Consider the following 23,231-nt stretch of genomic DNA (forward strand, 5'->3'; position numbering starts at 1 on the left):
CAGAAAAGATTAGCTGGTTGTTCCCACACAAGGTCTTGGTTTTGCTTCTTGCAGTCTTCAGAGTGTATTCATGGGTAGATGTTCCAGGACATGTGTGAATGTACCTACTTCCTGCCCCACTCTGAGGTTTGTTGAGAAGAATATCCTAAAATCTTACTATCTTCTTGCTGTCCCTTCACTCCCTTTGCAATCCCACTCATTGAGGTAGAGGTAGTTATATGACGGGTAAGTCTGGAAGAAGCCTGAATAAGGTAAGCCTATCCCAGCCCTTTCCCCTCTTCACCTCTCTGCATTTCGCAACCAACACAAAACTTGGCTCTTGCTTTTTTTCAGCTAGAACATAAGCTCAGCGCTAGAGGTGCTGCCCTTGCAGTGGGGGCTGCTCTGCCCGGTGCAGCACAACCATGAGGAAATGAGGTAAGTCTATATTCTAGGAGAGGTTAGGGAGCAAGCCCACTGGGCTATTACACTGAACTAATTTTTTTCAACTCAGTCTTTCTCAGTAACAATGGCCATCCTAATGGCCATCATCTGTCCCGCTGGGTTTTGTTTCATTTTGTTTTCCAATTTCTCACTTTGTTCAGAGCCAGAATAAAAGAAGGTAGAGAAGAGAGATGCTACTTTAAACATTCTCAAGACCCACATAATATTCACAAACTCTAATATGGAATATGGTCATAGAATTTTATATAAATAGGGTCATTCTCTTAAATGTTAACTATATTATAAATTTGATATTAAAAATATATTCACTTCTTACCTTCCCCATGTCACAGACTTCTTCCCCATGAGTTTCTACTTCTCTGTACTTTCCTTAAAGGCTGATACCTTTCATATTATTTAGTCTGAGATTTTAGGAAAAAAGGCAAAGAAACAGAGAAGGGAAGGAAGAAATATTAATGCTCTCTATATGTCAGGCACTAAGTGATTTATATGTACCTTCTGATTAAATTCTCACAACAAACCCATTTTGTGGATAAGAAAACTGAAGCTAGGAAAACAATAAGCAAGTTGTGAAAGACCACAAAGGTTGATAAAAGTTACATTTCTTTCAACTTCATCATTTTCTGACTGTGTTTTATTCAGCACTTGTCTTAGTATGCCATATGATACCATAATTATTTTATATATGTTTCCTGTCTCATGAATCAACTGTTAGCCTCTTTAAAGCATAGATTATTTCCCATTTCAATTTATATCCATGGTTTGTAACACCGTGCCCTGGACCCAGCAGGTGCTCAGTAAATATTTGTTGGTGATGGCCAAGAGCTCCTAACAAATGAGACCATAAATAAACAATATTAAAATGTGACTGGATGTTAACTATGGAATTTGAAGCTGTTGTGCAAGTTCAGTGGATAAAACAGGGGATCTGTTTCTGTTCTGTACAAGCTATAAAAGGATATGGTATCTAAAAATAAAATATGTAGTAAAATTTTTAAGAACTTTGAAACCCGGGACATGGTTCTACCATTTCTTAGCTATCAGACCTTGAAAAAGTCTCCACCTTTCAGTTCCTTTCTTTTTCTCAAAAGGAGTTACATTTTCCTGAAAAGGTTATGAAGGGTAATAACAGCTTGTGTGGATTGAAAACTGTAATAATCTGATACTATCGATTTACATTTGTTTCTTGGTAACACTCTATGCTGAAGATGATATAATGATATATGATATTGTACAATAGTAATATACATAATATCATATAATATGCTTCACAGCTATAATATTAGATCATATTATACTGCCATTTTATAATATCTATTAATTTTTTGGTCATAGCCTCGGGTGAGCTCTCAATACACATTAAGCCTTAGTTTCTAGACAGAGAAAATGTGGTTATTGTCACTGATATGAAGTTGCTGCATCTTTTCCTGTCTTCTTCATTTCCCACTCCTGCTTGTCACTTCTGTCCCACAGCATACGTCCTGTCAGAACCATGAAATATTAATTAACTCCTTCAGGGAAAGTTTTTGCTAGGGCTTTTCTTCCACCTAATTTTCCAAGCTCCTATGAATCCCGATTTCTTCAACCTTATCCTGTTCTTGCTGCAGACCTAGATTAAGAATACCTGAGTTCATGGGGTCACCCAGATGGCTCAGTTGGTTAAGCAACTGCCTTTGGCTCAGGTCATGATCCTGGAATCCCAGTATCAAGTCCCACATAGGGGGAGTGCTCAGCAGGGAGTCTGCTTCTTCCTCTGACTTCTACTTTCTCATGCTCTCTCTCTCTCTTAAAAAAAAAAAAAGAATACCTGAGTTCATACTGGCAAATTGACAGATCAACAGAATCCATATTAGGTCATTTTCAAGTCTCTGCATACAGTACTGGCTGTGAATTCAGCACATGCTTAAAAATGCCTAGTGGTTGGAATTTAATTTTATCATAGGAAAAACTCACCTGTGTTGCCTTTCATGCCCTTTCAAGAAGCTCTTTATGTCCAGTATAATTGAGTTTATCTGAAGACAAACTCCTAAAAGAAAATAATCACTAAATTAATATTTTTTGAGAAATACAGATTTTTAAAAAATTTTTTAAATGCATGGTTTTGAGTTTTAAAATTCAAAAAAGATAGATAAACAGGAACTAAAAACTGAAAAGCCCCTATGATCCGGTCTTTATCACTACTAGATATCATTAATAATTATTGAGTATCTTTCTTGAATATAGTTACACAAACACATATATGCCAGTATTACCTTCATACTCCCTGCACACACATTATTCACATACTAAAATCTGTACATATACTTATTCTTTTTTTTAAAAGATTTTACTTATTTATTTGTCAGTGAGAGTGAGAGAGCACACAAGCAGGGGGAGCTGCAGGCAGAGGGAGAAGCAGGCTCCCTGCTGAGCAAGGAGACCAATGCGGGGATTTGATCCCAGGACCCTGGGATCATGACCTAAACCAAAGGCAGACGCTTAGCTGACTAAGTCACCCAGATGTCCTATACTTATTCTCTAAAAACATATGTAGTAGGTACTACTCATACTGTTCTAGAACTTACTTAAATATCTGAAATACAATAATCGTAATAGTTGTATACTGGATTCTACAATATATAACCAATTGTGTTCACAGTATTTCAATGCATATTCCATAACTTATTGTACATTTCTTCTATTTATGAACACTTCAATTTTTCCCTTTTTGTGGGGAGTAGTTTACAAACAGTGCTTCACTGAATATGGTTGTGACAATTATTACACATTTGAGTCAATATTAACAAATACACCAGTTTGTTATCTATATTTAAGATTCTGGTTTTTTGGTTGCCAGAGGGGAGATGGGTGGGGAAAATGGGTGACATAAAGGGGATTAAACTACATTGAGATACCATCTTATACCAGTTGGAATAGTAAAAATTAACAAGGCAAGAAACAACAGATGCTGGAGAGGCTATGGAGAAAGGGGAACCCTCTTATGCTATTGGTGGGAATGCAAGTTGGTGCAGCCATTTTGAAAAACAGTGTGGAGGTTCCTCAAAAAGTTAAAACTAGAGCTACCCTATCACCCAGCAACTGCACTAACTGGATATTTACCCCAAAGATACAGATGTAGTGAAAAGAAGGGTCATATGCACCCCAATGTTCATAGCAGCGATGTCCACAATAGCCTAACTGTGGAAAGAGCCAAGATGCCCTTCAACAGACGAATGGATAAAGAAGATGTGGTCCATATATACAATGGAATATTATTCAACGATCATAAATGATGAATACCCAACTTTTGCATCAACATGGACAGGACTGGAGATTATGCCGAGTGAAATAAGTCAAGCAGAGGAAGTCAATTATCATACGGTTTCACTTCCTTGTGGAACATAAGAAATTGCATGGAGGACATTAGGAGAAGGAAGGGAAAAATGAAGGGGGGAAAATCGGTGGAGGAGATGAACCATAAGACTCTGGACTCTAAGAAACAAATAGAGGATTTTAGAGGGGAGGTGGGTGGGGGGATAGGTTGGCCCGGTGATGGGTATTAAGGAGGGCACATATTGTATGCAGCATTAGTGTTATATATTAACAATGAATCTTGGAACACTACATCAAAAACTAATGATGTACTGTATGGTGACTAACACAATAAAAAATTTAAAAAATTTAAAAATAAAACAAAACCTTTAAATTTTTTTTAAAAAGTGTGCAATTATCTTTATGAGTACTGATAAATGTATAGAATTTCTGAATCATTTTATTATATATCTGAAACTTATATAAACTGTATGTTAATTACACTTGAATTAAAAAAAGGAAACAAAAAGCATTAACACATTTATAGGTAGCATAAAGAAAAGGAGCATAGTTCAGTTAAAGTACAAAAACTATTGTATTTTGGTAGGCATTCTTCCCCAAAAGTTAGTCTACTTTACATTTCCAAAAATAGTGTATAAGAGTGCCAATCTTATAGTGAAAAAAAAAATGGCAGTCTATTGTATTGCTGTCTTATTTTGATGTCTTTTTTTTATGAATGAAGTTGACTATTTTTCACTGCTTTTATATTATGTGAATGGCATATAAATCTAACTATACTTTGCATTCCCACTTTTTCCATTCATAAAACATTCCCTCCAAAATGGTGACAGTCTTGTGCAAAAGGGGAAATCTTAACACTCCGGCTTCTGAGTAGTACTTTTCTAACATTTTGTTTCAGGGTCCTTTCTACACTCAAAAAATATTGGGATCCCAAAGTGTGTTTATGTTATTTATATCTAATGACAGTTATTTATCACACTAATATTAATGCTAAAATTATTAATAATTATTACATGTAATACTAAACCCTTGTAAACCCATTACAAGTTAACATAAATGATCTTAAGGAAAAGAAACTATATTTAAAATAAAATAAAACAGTTAAATTCCAGTATCTGCTTCTGAATTTCATTTATTGTGATATCAAATATCCTGTACCCTCTGGAAAACTTGGTGAAATTCTTATAAGAAAATGAAGATGAAAGGACAAATGATGACTCAGTAGTATTATTAAAGGCACACCTTGTGTGCCTCTTTAGATACACACTTGTGGATTCCCAAGGGTACCTGGACCACACTTTGAGAACCACTTATTTAGAGCAAGACTTTCTGTCTATAGAAATAAGAATATCCTGTTTGTTTTTTATGTCCCTTGAGTTTGGTCAGGATTCAGAAATCAACTAATCACCAGCAATGTTGTTATCAAAAAGCTGATGCCATGAGAAAGAAAACACTAAGGCTTCAAGAACTGATTAATTCAAGTGGGTTTTTTTGTTTGTTTCTTGTTTTTTAGTTTTGGCTTCATAGTTGTGAACAAACAAATCCTCTGCTACCGGTAATTTATTTTGGAAAGTTTTGAGCCTTAGAAAGATTCAAAATTGAAGTTAACAGTATATGTGTTTCATGACTTGATTTTTGTATCTTCAATTATGCCTAGTGATTAAATTTCATATTGACTGTGCTTGAACTCAGTTTATTATATTATTAATTCTTTTCCAATGACAAGAATAATGGAAGTTCAATTTCTGCATGAGAATATGAGCTGACAAGTTTTCTCTCAACTTCTTCCTAGGATTTCAGTTGTCTGTTTTCCTATTGAAATTCAAAGATCTGTGCTATTATTTTTCTTTTATTGCCTTAATTTATTGCATACACATATAAAATTTATATACATTCATAAATGTGATTCAGATACATGTATTTCTCTCTCATTTGCCTCCTCCAACTTTCTATCCCCTTGATCTATTAATGCCATCCCCCTCCTCAACAACCCCAAGTAACCCATATATTCTTTATATTTATTTCCATGCTCTCATAATAATGTACTTACTATACACACACATAAATGCAAAATACATTTAAAGGTACAAATTTTGGGGCACCTAGGTCACTCAGTTGTTTGAGTGTCTGACTCTTGATTTTGGCTCAGGGTTATGGGATCAAGCCCCACATCGGACTCAGTGCTGAGCATGGAGCCCGCTTGGGATTCTCTCTCTCCCTCTGCCCCTCCCCCACCTCTAAAAAAGTAAAATGAAATGAAATAAATAAAAATAAAGGTACACATTTTTTTTCAAAAAACTGTGATCATATTATGTACATTTTTCTGGATCTTGCTTTTTCTTGCTAAATAATTACCCATGGTGAATACCAACAAGGGAATTAGTATATATATATATTTCTCAAGATTTCATTAAGTTATCTCTATACCCAACGTGGGGATCAAATTCACAACCCTGAGATCAAAAGTCGCACATGCTACTGACTGAACCAGCCAGGTTCCCTGGAATTAGTATAGTTTTGATTTACTATTCTTAAGAGTTGAAAAGTATTTTATTTATTTATTGTGAATTCTTTTAATTTTTTAAATTCCAGTATAACATACAGTGTTCTATTAGTTTCAGGTATACAATGCACTTTAAATTTATTCAACCATTCATTCTTCTATTAAGGGCCTTTCCATTATTGCTAGTTAATTTTTTATTTATTAATTATTGTTATTTTATATCCTTGCCATCCTGAACAATGCTGGAATACACATCCTTGATGGTATATATATGATCAATTTGTATCATATCATTTATCATGATAATGTATATACACATCAGCAGTTTCGTTTTTATAGGACAAAAAGATATAAAGCCAAAGTAGAACTGCTGGGTCAATAGGGATATAAGTTTTTAAAACATTTTTAATATAAGTTTCAGATTGCTTTTCAGAAGAGATACAGAATTCACAATTCCATCAGCAAGACATGAGGATATCCTTATAAGTGTTAATCACACCTGTTAAATTTTAAAAGTATGAATAGTATAATATAACAACACATTATATTACTCATGGGTTTGAAATCTTTTCATACTTCGTTGAAATTTTCAATATGTTCTTCTGAAAATAATCTACTCCAATTCCTTGCATACTGTTCACATGGGACTCTTCCTGCTTACAGTTTTGGCCGAGGCTGCAGCTCTAAGAACAGTAGGTGCTACCCTCACATTCTAAATCAAAGTGGCAGTTTTCTTGTGCAGGACTTAAAACGGAGGTATCAAAACTGGTTCAATAAACATTAATCCATCATCTGCATCCACTATCTATAAGAAGGCTAAGAATGTAGTAAAAATTTAAAGAGACAATAATGATGGGTATTACAAGTGTTCCATTGGAAGGAAACAAGAGTTTTCCCTTTGCTTAAGACCAAATGAGGAAGCTATCATGATGGTATAGGGAGCCAGATGTGTGTGTATATATATATATATCCCTGGAAGCTAAATGAATGGAATGAATGGGGTCTCTGGTCAGAAACACAAATTTGAAGTATTTTAAAAGGAGGAGTCAAGGGACTTGAACTGAGAAAATGGCCATGAGGAGCCATAGTGTGAGTTGGTGTCACCTTGACTGCCCAAGATGGAATATCCCCAGTTACAGTTTGAGAAAACCTACAGAGTGCCCCTCAAGAGAAAAAGCCACTCTTTGAACATAGACACACAAGCCAACACAAGATAAAATCATACAACTTGTCTTGCCCCTTAGTTCTACTCCTACCCTGTACTCCAATCCCAGAGTAGATTTTAAAGCAGCTTAGTGAATAGAGGAAGAGGACCTGATATAAAGGGATTTCACAGGAAAGGTAAGGAAACAGAAAAACAAAAGATGGCCACACCCACATACTGGTTTCCTCCTAAGTATTTTGTTTATCTTTTCTGAATTCTTTGGGTGATTACTGAGTTATTTTGTTACATTTTTCTTCTCTAATAATTAAGGCCATAAATGTTTCTGAGTATTGCTTTCACTCTTTCTCATGGGCTTAAGTACTGTTTCTTATGGGGAGTTTGCAATTTTCCTTTGATCTAAGGGTTATCTGGGAGTGTGTTTCTTTTTTGTTTCTTTCTTTTTCTTTTTCTTTTTTTAAGATTTTATTTATTTGATGGAGAGAGACACAGCGAGAGAGGGGACACAAGCAGGAGGTTGGGAGAGGGAGAAGCAGGCCTCGTGCTGAGCAGGGAGCCCGATGTGGGTCTTGATACCAAGACGGAGGGATCATGACCTGAGCTGAAGGCAGACACTTAACGGACTGAGTCACCCAAGCACCCCAGGAGTGTGAGATCACAAGTAGGCAAAGAGGCAGGTGGGGGGGGGGGAACAGGCTCCCCGCCAAGCAGAGAACCCAATGCGGAGCTCGATCTCAGGACCCTGAGATCATGACCAGAGCCAAAGGCAGAGGCTTAACCCACTGAGCCCCCCAGACACCCCTGGGAGTGTTTCTTAACTAGAATTTATTTTTTAATTATATTTAGAAATGTATTTCTAATTTTATGAAACTATTAAGAGAGCCATTGTTAGGGTTTATAAGTAATACTCCCTTCCTCTTCCTTCTCTTTCCAATGAGAACGAGTTCAGAGTTTTAACCAGGAGCCAAATATATGGAGATGAAAATGTCAGTTTTAACACAGGGTAAGTCTAAGTCCAAGGTAGGAGCTTGCTAACCTTCACCTCTGAATTAACAAGGTTTACCTACATAGCCCCTCAAAATGTTAAATTACAACACCTAGGGAAAGCTCACCTCTCAAAATTTACCACCCAGAGAAGTGGAGAATTTGTGATTTTTCTTCGACATGCTAGGGTTCAAGTGTGAGTGCTGGTGAACTCTAAGTGGACACACTGATGTCAGAGTAACTGTTCCCTGCATGCATGGTCAAGCAATGTTGTAGAAGTCAAGCTGCTATTTTCTACGCACATACCAGGAGACTTCCCTGCTTCTAGCCGCTTCATATTAACTTAGACTCAGGAGCAGGAAGACCTCAGCTTACCTGCTCATCAACTCCTATGTTAATATCTTGAAGATCAAGGAGAGAAGGCTTTGACATGTAGGACCAATGTAGAATTTGCTCCCAAGGGTCCATGAATCTCAATAGTGTGCTGGCTCTGTAGACACTGCTATCTGAGCTCTTCTATTGGCTTAGGGGAGAGTGCTATACCAGTTATCTACTGGGGAAGATGCTAGGTCAGAAAGCTACCAGCTAGGAAGGAGTTCACTTGCCTTTGGCTAGATGTTAGCCTTAATAGATCCTAAGTTCAAGAGAAGCAGGTGGAGTAGGAGTAGTAGCAAAAGGGAAGCAGGTAAAGTTCACGTAGATCATTTTTCCATTATCCTCTCTCATTGTCATTTTAAATAGTACGTAAATATTTATTTTTCTACATTCTCAGTGCAGAAAGTGAAATTTGAGGGGAAGTTACCCAAAGATAGTTTTATTGATGTTTTAGAACCTTCCTTCTTAGTTGTTCTCTTGTATCTTTTAAGTCTTACAAATAAGGTTTTTTCTATTATATGCACTTTTTCAGTTTTATTAAGGTATAATTAACATATAAACTTGTGAGATATTTAAACTGTACATGCAGTGATCTTATTTTTGTATGTATATATTGTGAAAGGATTCCTCCCATTTAGTTTACACATCCATGATTTTACATCTTTTTGGGGGGAGGGGTGAGAACATTTCATTTCTATTCTCAGCAAATTTCAATTATACAATACAGTGTTATCAGTTATAGTCACCATCTTTTACATTAGATTCTCATCTAATTATTCATCTTATAGCTGAAAGTTAATAACCTCTTATCAAACTCTATTTCCCTCACTCCCCTGAAAACCATTTTTCTACTCTGTTACTATGAGTTTGACCTTTATGTTGTTGGTTGTTGTTGTTTTTTAAGATTCTGTATGTAAATGATACCATGCAGTATCTGTCCTGTCAGGCTTATTCCACTTAGTAAAATGCCCTTAAAGTACATCCATGTCAGTACAAACGTTAAGAATTTCTTCTTTTCTACAGCTGAATAATATTCCTATGTATATGATGAATACACACACACGTCTGTGTGTGTGTGTGTGTGTGTGTGTGTGTAGAAAGAGAGAGAGAGAGAGAGAGATGAACACTTAAGTTATTTCCATATGCTGGCCATTGTGAATAATGCTGTAAAGAACATAGATGTACAGGTAGCTCTTTTAGATCTTGTTTTCATTGCCTTTGGATATATACCCAGAAATGGCACTGCGAGATCACATGGTAGTTCTACCCTCAACTTTTTGAGGAAGCTCCATTCTGTTTTCCATAGGAATTGCAGCAGTGTATATTAGTTCCAAATGGAATAAAAGAATAAAATCAAATCCTTAAATCATAATGCATACAGAAACCAACCATAAATAATTAAAGAACCTCAGCTTTACAATAAACTATTATGTTACATATGTGCAACCTGGATGAGTGTATAGGAGAATTCACAGCTTCCTGTGTTCTTAACAGTAAAGAAAAATAAATGATAGCAATCATGTTCATCAACTAGAGAATGAGCAAATAAACTGCTCTTTTTCACAAAGAGGAAATTATATAGTAGGAAAAGTAAAAGAGCTATAGCTACATACATTATTAACAATATGGTAATAATAATAATATAATGTTAAGTGAAAAGACAAGTTCAAACAGTACCTATGGTAAGGTATTGTACTGTTCTACTGTTCTCATTCTTGGCTTGAGCATTGTCATAGGTATCTATTATATAATGCATCAATAAATGTATTAATTGATTAAATGGTTAAGATAAAAGAAGGTTTTCTGTGGAATTAATGATGACAAAATGTATAATCCAAGTCCAATAATAAAAATCTGTGTTTAATACACTAAACGTAAATTTTTACTGAGATGCCTCTCTATAATTTTTCCTCTGTATCAGAACTTCATTCTTATGTAGGACTAATGTATTTCATTTCAAATGCTTTATCACATGTTGAATATGTGCCAGACAAGTCCTCCATCATTATTCTTATTTAATAAGGCAGTCCTCACTTTTCTCCACCCTGTGCTAACTGAACCGCAAGCATATCAGAATTGTGTCCACCATTTGTACAATATCTCAGTTACTATGAAACCATTCAAAATAAGGGCACAGTTTTGACAAACATGAATTTTAGTTAATGTTACACTATTACACAACTGTCTACATTTTTCAACATTTCACCCAAATATTTTGTTAGATAAATTTAGAAATATGTCAAGCTAAAAACCAATTTTATTATAAAACTCATAGATTAATTAGGGGATAATAGCCATATCTATAATTTGCATCAAAACTATTGAAAAAATAATAGTTACAAGCTATAAAATAAAAATATATAACAGAATATTTGAAGCTATATCAGATATAAAATTCTATTAGATGGGAATTGGAAACTAAACCTCATTAACCTATGGTGCCTCCTTCTCTGCTCCTGAGCAGAGCCATCTTCTAACCATTCATAAGTTGATCAGTCCACATCTTAACTGCCCTGGAATGTTCTAGGGCACAGAAATCAATTTCCCATAATAGATCTTGCTTTGTGTGGAACATAGGACTCTACGGGACAATAGTCAAGTAAAAGTAAGTCTGATAGAGTATACAAGAGAGCAGTAGGACCTGTGTTGCAAAGAGCAATGTTTCCAGGGAGAGTATGAGACTAGGATTCACTATCTCCTTAACATTGCCCCTTGGAGGCCTATTAACTCTAAGAAAGTGAAGGACGTAGAATAAAGAATCTACCAGGAACCCAACCTGCCTGCTATGAAAAATATTTGAAAAGACTAGTCATATAAAGAAAATAAAACTTTTTCTTGTTTTGTTTTATTTATGGCCAGAGGAAGAAAATATTGAAAACTGAGAATATCTCTGGCAACACTAGCTATCACATGAGCAACAACCCCTGAGCAACAAAGGTCAGGGAGAATGGACACTGGAACAGAAAGATGCTGAAACCGCAAGGAGACTTGTGTCTGTCAGAATTCTGCCTATCTAAGCACTCTTAGAAATTTCAGGCCTCCAAGAAATTACTCAGGAAGTCTGCAAAAAGGAAATAAAAACTTGGACTTCCTGTAAGTCAAGAGAGCATTAATTTAGAGATTTGAGGCTTGGGGTATTTCTATAGATAAAGGAGTCATCAGGAAATAGATGGGTGGCTTACAAAAATCCACAATTTTCCTAGATGAGATATTATCATATGATGTCAAATGGACCAAAGAGTTTTTATCCCCTTGCCTTCTTTAACTCCCATGGTTCTTACCAACTGGCAATTTTCTCTCAGAGATTATCTGGCTGTCTGAAAATATTTTTGATGGTCACAATTCAGGGTGGCTGCTACTGGCATCTAGTGGGTAGAAGCCAGTGCTATTCTATACACTATGCTGTTCTATATGCTATGCTAAACATCCTAGAATACAGAGAACAGCCCTTCACACAAAGAATTACCCATCCCCAAATGTCAATCATACGAGGTTAAGAGGCCCTGGTTTAAGACACATACTCATTATCCAGGCCTCCTGAGTATGAGCCTAGCACTTGTACCAGTATGCCACTTTGAAGGGCTATTATGTAAGTCTCAAGCATGAACTAGACCTTTTGATTATTTCATTTTTTCCTATATATATTTATATACACCTGTTCTCACCAACATGTCTTCCTGCTTTAGAGTATATTTGTATCACTCTCCTGAGTTAATCCATGACAGATAACATATTATCTTTAAAAATATGGCTATCCATCAATTCTGAAAAAACAAAAACAAAAACCTCATCTGAAAAACAAATTGGTTGCAATTATAGCTTCATCTGGTCCCTTGGCATATATCTGTAATGCTGATTTAGTGCTTCTGATAAATGTTTCCCCAAATGCATCTCTTTAGCAGCATTAGAAATAATAGCTGAGAGAAATGAGTCTTTCCAGTTGCAGTAACTATAGTTAGAGAGTGTATATTAACTCAAATTTATTGCTAGGATATTTGTAATGTCCAAGCATTTGTTTTATATATTTCTCTGATAGGTGTCATGATGAAAAGTAGTAACACAAAGGCATGCCGTAATAAATAGGTTGCTGGCTTTAGGGTTTTGTGTGTGCATGTTTTCTTTGGTTTTTCTGAAGCTGCAATTAATGAAGAGAAGTAATTAAACAGCTGTTAAGAGAGAAGCTGCCTGAGATAGTTGGTATATTTATCCAATGTTAGAACCACTGCCCCGCTGCTGAACTTTATCTATACATAGCTGTTTGGGTTAAGCTTTGTGAAAACATCATGTTTTGATATCTCAATTGCTTTTTTGTTAAGAGAGGAAGCATCATAGTTTAATTTTAAGAGGGGGGAAAAAACTGGAGGGAGATCAAGAGTGTGACCTTGAAGTGTTTTTGTTCATGCATCAAGTCTCCATTCATGCATAAGCATGCCAAGGGAGTAATCAAGGTAGCTGTTTCTGTCTTCCCTGACTACTGGGTGTTATTACCCAAATCAAGTACGTTAAACACATTGTGGAGAAGATAGGAAAGGAAATGAGCCTTTAAACAGATTTTTAAAATATTTTTAACTTGGCAGTCTGTCTAATAGGGAATCATTTTTCTTTCGAAGAACAATGGATGGTTAGTATCAGTTATTTGTCAGAATCAAGTTGAAAAAAAAACATGATAGGTACTTGATTTTGAAAAAAAAAGTTTTTTAAAATAAAAATCATTCTACAGTAAAAACTTTTATATACCATAGGTAAGACTGATCTATTCAGATACTACATGGTGTCAAAGCATTCCAAGGATTACTGGAATTTAGGGCAGAAATGCAAAAGTTTTTGAGTGGGTAATAAGAAATTCTTGGTTTAAGTGTAGAAAATGAAATAAAAGGGAAGAATAACTCATAAGTTTGGCAAAACAAATTTCTTAATCTTATCCAGATATTTAGAAATTATTTGGCATTATAGGAAGCTAATTATTGTGTTTACAGGAAGAAGATGCTTTAAGTACAAGGGATTTTTTTTCCTTCTTAATAAAATGCAAGATAAGAAAATCCTTCTTTTGTGCTACACTGGAATGCTTGGAGTAAGGAAATGTGGCTACCCATTGAAAAAGAATCTCACTTTAACTTTCTGAAAATAAACAAAAATGGTGCGATTGGTTCTACCAAAGTTTCTCATGATAACTTGAAATTTCAGGGTGTATCAGAAAACTTGACTTGGCCTAGGATTCTGGGAACATTCAGATTCTTTCCTATTATTAAGAAATCGCATGAGAGAGTACAAACTAAAAGGAGTTTTAAATTTGTTCCCACTTTGCAATTATAAGGCCATTAATTAATAGCTGATTTTGTAACCATCCATTGCCATTCACTGCCTTTCTCTATCATGGACTACTCAAAAACAGTGTCAACACACAGTAACTTGTTTGTAACAGCAAGAACAATTTCTACCTAACAAAATCCTGTTTCTATTTTCAAGAACCTATAAAAATATTGATGACTATATGCAGAATAAATGAATTATTAATAGGAATTTCATCTTCATATTACCTTGTAGACTTCACAAAATTTTCGGAAAGTGATTATTTACATCTACAACTTTGCTTTAAGAAAGTTGAATTTAGGGCTATTTGTGCATGAGAAACTGAGGTTCAGAGTTGCTACATGATAAGCTTGAGGCCACCAAGTTAGCAAATGATATAGCCAATAATAAAACCAGTGTCTTTGTACTAAATGAAGAAATCTGTCTCCCAAATGAAATAGCCAGTATTGTTAGAAGAGGATAATATCATCTAGATCTTCTACAATTTTATATCTACAATTCTAATTTAATAAGTCTAATAAAAAGTTACCCATCATGATAAAAAAGAGGACTAATATATAAGAAATAAAGAAAACCATAGGAAAAGAAAGAGACCAACAGATAATTTAGACAATTTTCAAAATTACTATAATAGGGGCTCCTCGGTGGCTCAGTGGGTTGAGCATACAACTCTTGATTTCAGCTCAGGTCCTTGTTGGGATCATGAGATTGAGCCCTTACATAGGGCTCTGTGCTTGGTGGAGTGTCTGCTTGAAATTCTCTTGCCTTCTCCCTCTGCCCCCTCTTCTCACTCCCCTACCCCACACGCTCTCTCTCTAAATAAATAAAATCTTACAGAAACAAAATAAAATTACTGTAACATATTGAATAAAATAGAGAAGTAGATTAAGAATTTCAGCAGAGAACTGGAATCCATTTTTTAAAAAATAAGGTCAATTCTAGAACTCTGCTGTGTAATACGTTAACTGCAGCCAATTGTGGCCATTTAAACTTAAATTGAAGTTAAATAAAATTTAAAGTCCATTCCTTTCTAAGACAAAAAAGAAAGAAAGAAAGAAAGAAAGACAAGAAAAGTCCATTCCTTTGTTACACTACATATTTTAAGAGCTCAGTAGTCACATAGAGTAGAAAGTTATCTCAATAAATAGTACAGTCTACAGAGTATTTTCTTCAGCCCAGAAAGTTCTTCTGGGGAGAACCCTTCTAGAAATAGAAATTATAATAACTGAAATTATGAAATAAATACACAGGTTTAATATCAAACTAAATAAAACAAAACAGATTAGTAACCTGGAAAAGAAGTAGTTAGAAAACATCCAAATTTGTAATAGAGTGGGGAGATTGATAGATCCTCTGCCCTATAAAACAACTATTTAACTAGAGAGAATATTTTTTTAAAAACCATGAAAAGGTAGTCTCTGGATATTGTCCTACTAGCACACAAAAAGTAGAGAAATATCACTCAAGGAAATATATTAAATCTTGGTAAGAACAGTGAGACTCTATGACATTTAAGCCATTACTTCCTCCCTTTCCCCATAACCTATACCAGCTCAGATTATGGAAACTTTACTCTTGGCACATGGAACTAAGAAGTCCAGGGTCTTCCCTCTCCCTCCACTTCTAGGTCTAAGGCCATAGCTTCACTGGTATTTCTCAGGCCTCCTAACTCCAAAACTCTATTTGATGTGGGAACAGCTAAGGAAACTAAAACTCTGTTTCCACACCCACCCAGACCCTACTTATTATAAAAGAAGCTCTACTTCATACAAAAAAAAAAAAAAAAAAAAGTCCAGAAAATGGGGGCCCTGACCATACCTCCATACCTACCCTAGCTCACCTATAGGATAAAGGTTCCATGACCAAAAGGAAAGCCAAGGAAGACAGGAGCTAATATGTGACAGGAGCTAATAAATGACAAGGCAAAAACAACATAACATTAGTCCCAGTGGGACCAATAACCAGTGTTACTACAGTATGTTATAAAAAATGTCCACTTTGAAAAAAAAAATAAAAATTTAAAAAAATAATAAAATAAAATAAAATAAAATGTCCACTTTGGGGGTACCTGGGTGGCTCAATTGGCTAAAGCAGCTGCCTTCAGTTCAGGTCATGATCTCAGGGTCCTGGGATTGAACCCTACACCTTGGGTTCCTTGCTCAGTGAGGAGTCTGCCTCCCCTTTACCCCTTTCACTCCTCCTGCTTGTGCTCTCTCTGTCAAATAAATAAAAATTAAAAAAAAAAAAATAAAATTTCCACTTTGTAACAAAAATTACAAAATACAGACAGAGAAAGTGAAACCCATATAGAGTTCAAAGAACAAGCTTATAATAAAACTGTCTTTGAGGGACACAACTAGTAGGTTAAACAAAGACTTCACTAACAACTGTAACTATGTTCAAAGAACTAAAGGAAACAATGTCTAAATAATCAAGCATTTATTGTTTATTCTTAACTAGTGCAAAATATAACTGTTCAAAGTAAAAATAGTAACCAGGGATGGGGTGATTAATAGCATAGATAAATAAAATGAATGACCACAATGTCATACATGATGGCAGGAAAGAACTGGTAATACACTATTATAAGATACTTGCATTAAATGTGAAACAGTGTAGTATTATTTGAAGTTAATACTATTTGTGAATATATATTACAAACTCTTGTGAAACCATTAAATATTTTAAAAGAAGCATAATGCAATACGAGAGGAGATAAAACCTTATCATATAAAATGCTTAATTAAAATTTGAAAAGAAAGAAAAGGGAATGGGGAGGGAAGGAAAAGCAAAGAAAAAAATAATAAATATAAGAGTGCTAACTTTGATCAAAAGAAAGCTGAATAGTTATATTAATTTCATAAAGCTAATTTCAGGACAGAAAAAATGTCCAAGTATAAAAAGAAGTATTATAGGGACAGGAATCTGAGATGGCAGAAAAGTAGGAGGCCTTAATTTTGTCTGGTCCCAGGCATTCAGCTAGACAGCTATCAAATAATTGAGAACACCTGCAAACTGAACAGGAGAGCTAAGAAAAGAATTGCTGCAATTCTACAAATAGAAAAGCAACCACTTTCTGCAAGAATGACAAGAGAGAAAAACTTACCCTCGAAAAAGAGAACAAGAGGCAGTACTGATTGTCAGGGATGTAATCAGTATGGTTATAAATAAGATGTCAGAACTAGAGATCAAAATAATGATTATAAAGATACTCCCTGGGCTTGAAAAAAGCATAGAAGGTACTAGAGAATCCCTTTATGGAGAAATAAAAGAACTATAATCAAGTCAAAATCAAAAACGCTATTAATGAGATGCAATAAAAAAAGAAGGCTCTAATGACTAGGATAAATGAAGCAGAATTAGTGACATAAGAAACAAAATCATAGAGGTAAAAAGAGCATGAGAAAAAGAGATAAACAACAACTGGATCATGAAGGGAGAATCTGAGAGATAAGTGACATGATAAACAAAACCATATTGGAATAACTGGGACTCTAGGAGAAAAGGAAAGAGAGATAGGGGCAGAAAGTATACTGGAGCAAATTACAGCTGAGATTTCCCTAATATGGGGAAGAAAACAGGCACTCAAGTCCAGGAGGTACAGAGAATCCCCCTCAAAATCAATAAAAATAGGTCAATACCTAAACTTATAATAGAGAAGCTTGTAAGTCTCAGAGACAGAGAGAAAATCCTGAAAGCAGCTCAGGACAGGAGGTCTGTAACATACAAGGGTAGAAACATTAGACAGGCAGCAGACCTATCCACAGAGACCTGGCAGGCCAGAAAAGATTGGCATGATATAGTCAAGGTGCTGAGTGAGAAAAATATGCAGGCAAGAATACTTCATCTAGCAAGGCTGTCATTCAAAATAGAAGGAGAAATAAAAAGCTTCCAGGACAAACAGAAACTAAAAGAATCTGTGAACACTAAACCAACCCTACAGAAATATTAAAGAAGATCCTTGAATTGAAGAGAGAGCTCAAAAGTAACATATACCAGAAAGGTACAGAGACAATTCACAGAAACAGTGAATTCACAGGTAATACAATGGCACTAAATTCGTATCGTTCAATAGTTACTCTGAATGTAAATGGACTAAAATCCCCAGTCAAAGACACAGGGTATTAGATTGGGGGAAAAAACAAACAAACAAACAAAAAATAAAAAACTTAACAAACAAAAAAACAACAAGACCTATTAATATGCTGTCTGTAAAAGACTCATTGTAGACCCAAACACCTCTAGATTGAAAGTGAGAGGGTGGAAAACCATTTGTCATGCTAATGGACATCAAAAGAAAGCTGGGGTAGCAACCCTCATATCAGAAAAATTAGATTTTAAACCAAAGACTGTAGTAAGAGATGACGAAGGACACTGTATCATAACTGAAGGATCTATCCAACAAGAAAATCTAAAAATTGTAAATGTGTATGCTTTAACATGGGAACAAACAATTATATAAACCAGTTAATAACAAAGTTAAAGAAACACAGTGATAATAATATAATAATAGTAGGGGGTTTTAACACCCTACTCACTGTAATGGACAGATCATCTAAGCAGAAGATCAACAAGGAAATATGGCTTTGAATGACACACTGGACAAGATGGACTTCACAGATATATTCAGAGCATTCCACCCTAAAGCAACAGAATACACATTCTTCTAGAGTGCATATGGAAAATTCTCCAGAACAGATTACATTCTGGTCACAAATCAGGTCCTGACCCAGTACCAAAAGACTGAGATCATTCCCTGCATATTTTCCAGACCATAGTGCTTTGAAATTGGAACTCAATCACAGAAGGAAATTTGGAAAGAACTCAAAATACATGGAGGTTACAGAGCATCTTACTAAAGAATGAAGGGATCAAACAGGAAATTTAAAAAGAATTTTAAAAATTCATGGAAACAAGTGAAAATGAAAACACAATTGTTCAAAACTTTGGGATGCAGCAAAGGCAGTCCTAAGAGGGAGAAACATATAGCAATATAAGCCTTTCTCAAGAAACAAGAAAGGTCTCAAATACACAACCTGACTCCTAAAGGAGCTGGAGATTAAAGCAAATAAAGCCTAAACCCAGCATGAGAAGGAAATTAAGAAAGATCAGAGCAGAAATCAATGAGATAGAAACCAAAAGAACAGTAGAACAGATCAATTAAACTAGAAGCTTTCAAATGATCAAACTAGATTCTTTCAAAGGATTAATAAGATCAAGAAACCCTTGGCCAGACTTACCAAAGAGAAAAGAGAAAGAGCCCAAATTAATAAAATCATAAAGGAAAGAGGAGAGATCACAACCAACACCAAAAAAATACAAACAATTATAAGAACATATAGCAACTATATGCCAACAAATTAGACAATCTGGAAGAAATGGATGCATTCCTAGAGGGCTACAGACTACCAAAACTGTAACAGAAGAAATAGAAAACCTGAAAAGACCTATAGCCAACAAGGTAAGCACAAATCTCCCAACAAATGAGTCCAGGGTCAGATGGCTTCCCAAGGGACTTCTACCAAACATCTGAAGAAGAATTAACAACCATTTTTCTGAAGCTATTTAAAAAAAGAAAAATGTAAGGAAAATTTCAAAACTCTTTCTATGATGACAGCATTACCCTGATCCCAAATCCAAACAAAGACCCCACCTAAAAGGGGAATTACAGACCAATATCCCTGATGAACATGGATGCAAAAATTCTCACCAAGATACTAGCCAATAGGATCCAACAGTACATTAAAAGGATCATTCATCACGACCAAGTGTAATTTATTCCTGTGCTGCAAGTGTGGTTCAATATCTGCAAATCAATCGGTGTGATACAAAACATAAATAAAAGAAAGGACAAAAACCATATGATCCTCTCGATGGGTGCAGAAAACGCATTTGACAAAGTACAGCATCCTTTCTTTTTTTTTTTTTTAAGATTTTATTTATTTAATTGACAAAGAGACAGAAACAGTGAGAGAGGGAACACAAGCAGAGCGAGTGGGAGAGAGAAGGAGAGGCAGGCTTCTTCCTGAGCAGGGTGCTTGATGTGGGACTCAATCCAGGATCTTGGGGTCATGACCAAACCCAAAAGCAGACACTTAACGACTGAGTCACCCAGGTGCCCCAACAGCATCCTTTCTTGATTAAAAGTCTTCAGTGTAGGGATAGAGGGAACACACTTCAATACCATAAGAACCCACAGCAAATATAATTCTCAGTGGAGAAAAACTGAGAACTTTTCCCCTAAGATCAGGAACACAGCAAGGATGTCACTATCACCACTGTTATTCAGCATAGTACTAGAAGTCCTAGACTCAGCCATCAGACATCAAAAAGAAATAAAAGACATCTGGATCAGCAAAGAAGAAGTGAAACTCTAACTCTTTGCAGATAACATGACAATCTATGTGGAAAACACAAAAGACTCCACCCCAAAATTGCTAGAACTCACACAGGAATTCAGCAATGTGCTAGGATATAAAACTAATGCACAGAAATCAGTTGCATTTCTAGTCACTAAAAATAAGACAGAAGAAAGAGAAATTAAGGAATCTATACCATTTAAAGTTGCACCAAAACCCATAAGATACCTAGGACTAAACCTAACCAAGGAGACAAAGGGTCTATACTCAGAAAACTGCAGAACACTCATGAAAGAAATTGAGGAAGACAAAATAATTGAAAAGATGTTCTATGCTCTTGGATTGGAAGAACAAATATTGTTAAATTGCCTATGTTACCTAGAGTAATCTATACATTCAATGCAATCCCTATCAAAATACCATCTACTTTTTTCACAGAGCTAGAACAAATCATCCTAAAATTTGTATGGAACTAGAAAAGACCCCAAGTAGCCAAAGAAATATTGAAAAAGAAAACCAAAGCTGGTGGCATCACAAATCTGGACTTCAAGCTGTGTTACAAAGTTGTGATCATCAAGACAGTATGGTACTGGCACAAAAACAGACACAGAGATCAATGGAACAGAAGAGAGAACACAGATATGGACTCTGAACTCTTAATTAATCTTTGACAAATCAGGAAAGAATATCCAATGGAAATAAAGACAGTCTCTTCAATAAGTGGTATTAGGAAAACTGGACAGTCATGTGCAGAAGAATGAAACTGGACCATTTCTTTACACCATACATAAAAAAGACTCAAAATGCATGAAAGACCTAAATGTGAGACAGGAATCCATCAAAATCCTGAAGAAGAACACAGGCAGCAACCTCTTCAACCCCAGCCACAGCAACTGCTTGCTAGACACATCTTCCCAAAGGCAAGGGAACAAAGGCAAAAATGAACTTACGGGGACTTCATCAACAAAAAAGCCTTCTGCATAGCAAAGGAAACAGTCAATAAAGCCAAAAGACAACCAGCAAAATGGAAGAAGATATTTGAAAATGACATATCAGATAAAGTGCTATGAAGAACTTATCAAACTCAACATCCAAAGAACAAATAATCCAGTCACGAAATGGGCAGAAGACATAAATAGACATTTCTCCAAAGAAGACATAAAAATGGCCAACAGACACATGAAAAAGTGCTCCACATCACTTGGCATCAGGGACACCAATGAGATAGGACCTCACACTAGTCAGAATGGCTAACATTAATGAGTAAAGAAATAATAGATGTTGATGAGGATGTGGAGAAAAGGACACCCTCTTACACTGTTGATGGGAATGCAAGCTGGTGCAGTCACTCTGGAAAACAGTATGGTTTTTTGGTTCCTCAAAAAGTTGAAAATAGAGCTACCTCACGACTCAGCAACTGCACCACTAGGTATACACCCCAAAGATACAAATATAGTGATCAATATTCATAGCAGCAATGTTTACAACAGCCACACTATGGAAAGAGCCCAGATGTCCATCAATAGACAAGTGGAAAAGATGTGGTATATATATGCAATGGAATACTACTCAGCCATCAAATATATGAAATCTTACCACCTGCAATGATGTGGATGAAAGTAGGGGGTATTATGCTAAGCAAACTAAGTCAATCAGAGAAAGACAATTTATGATCTCACTCATATTTGGAATTTAAGAAACAAAACAGAGGATCAAAAGGGAAGGGAGAGAAAAAGAAAACAAAATGAAATCAGAAAGGGAGATAAACCATAAGAGACTTTTAATCACAGGAAACAAATGGAGAGTTCCTAGAGGGCAGGTAGTGGGGGATGCGGTAACTGGGTGACGGACATTAAGCAGGGCACGTGATGTAATGAGCACTGTATTATATAAGACTGATGAATCACTGAACTCTACGTCTAAAATTAATAATACACTATATGTTAATTAACTGAATTTAAATTTTAAAAGATAAAAAAATAAGAAACAAGAAAACCAAAAAAGATAATATAATAAATAATATAAAATCCACTTTAAGCCAAAAGAAGAAGTATTCTATAACAGCAAAAGAGCTGTTATCCAAGAAGACATAATAATCATAAATATAAAAATAATGTTGGAAAAAAAGATCAAAGTTGGAGGAACCACATTTCTGAATTTCAAAACTTACTTTAAAGTTACATTAATCAAGCAAGTATGGTAGTGGTATAAGAGCAGACAGATTGTTCAACATAATAGGATTAAGATTCAGAACTAAACTCATACATTTATGGTCTAATGATATTTTAAAAGGGCGTCAGGACAATTCAATGGGGAAAAGAAGAGTCTTTTCATAATAGTTCAGGGACAACTGGACCCATATGTAAAACAGTAAAAGTGGATCTCTACATTTTGCTATACTCAAAAATTAACTCAAATTTGATCACAGACTGAAATGGAAGGCTAAAACTGAAACTCTTAGAGAGAAACACAGGAATAAATCTTCATAACTTGGATTATGTAATGGTTCATTTAATGACACCAAAAGCAAAAGTTATAAAAGAAAAAAAAAAAAAGGCTAATTGGACTCCATCAAAATTAAAACAAAAAACTTTTTAATTTCATAAAACATTATCAAAAAATGGTAGAACAGTAAAAATATTTGTAAGTTTTTGACAGAGACTGTGCTCAGAATATAAAGAATGTTTAGAAATCAACAACAAAAATAACTCAATTTTAAAGTAGGCAAATGTTGGATAGACATTTGTACTACATATGATATGGTTTCACTTATGGGCTGAAA

General features: G+C 35.2%; 1 long non-coding RNA gene across 1 annotated transcript in view; it reads right to left on the minus strand.

Moving 5' to 3' along the window:
* Nucleotides 1–766: 766 nt before the first annotated feature.
* Nucleotides 767–23,231, minus strand: part of LOC116593043 — a 94,465-nt gene continuing 72,000 nt past the window's right edge. The window contains exons 2-3 of the long non-coding RNA XR_004286723.1: nt 2,398–2,470; nt 767–845 (exon numbers count right to left, since the gene is read on the minus strand). This is a non-coding gene — a long non-coding RNA (uncharacterized LOC116593043). The remainder of the gene's footprint in view (nt 846–2,397; nt 2,471–23,231) is intronic.

Source organism: Mustela erminea, chromosome 6 (assembly GCF_009829155.1).
Source record: "Mustela erminea isolate mMusErm1 chromosome 6, mMusErm1.Pri, whole genome shotgun sequence".
Taxonomy (NCBI): Eukaryota; Metazoa; Chordata; class Mammalia; order Carnivora; family Mustelidae; genus Mustela; species Mustela erminea.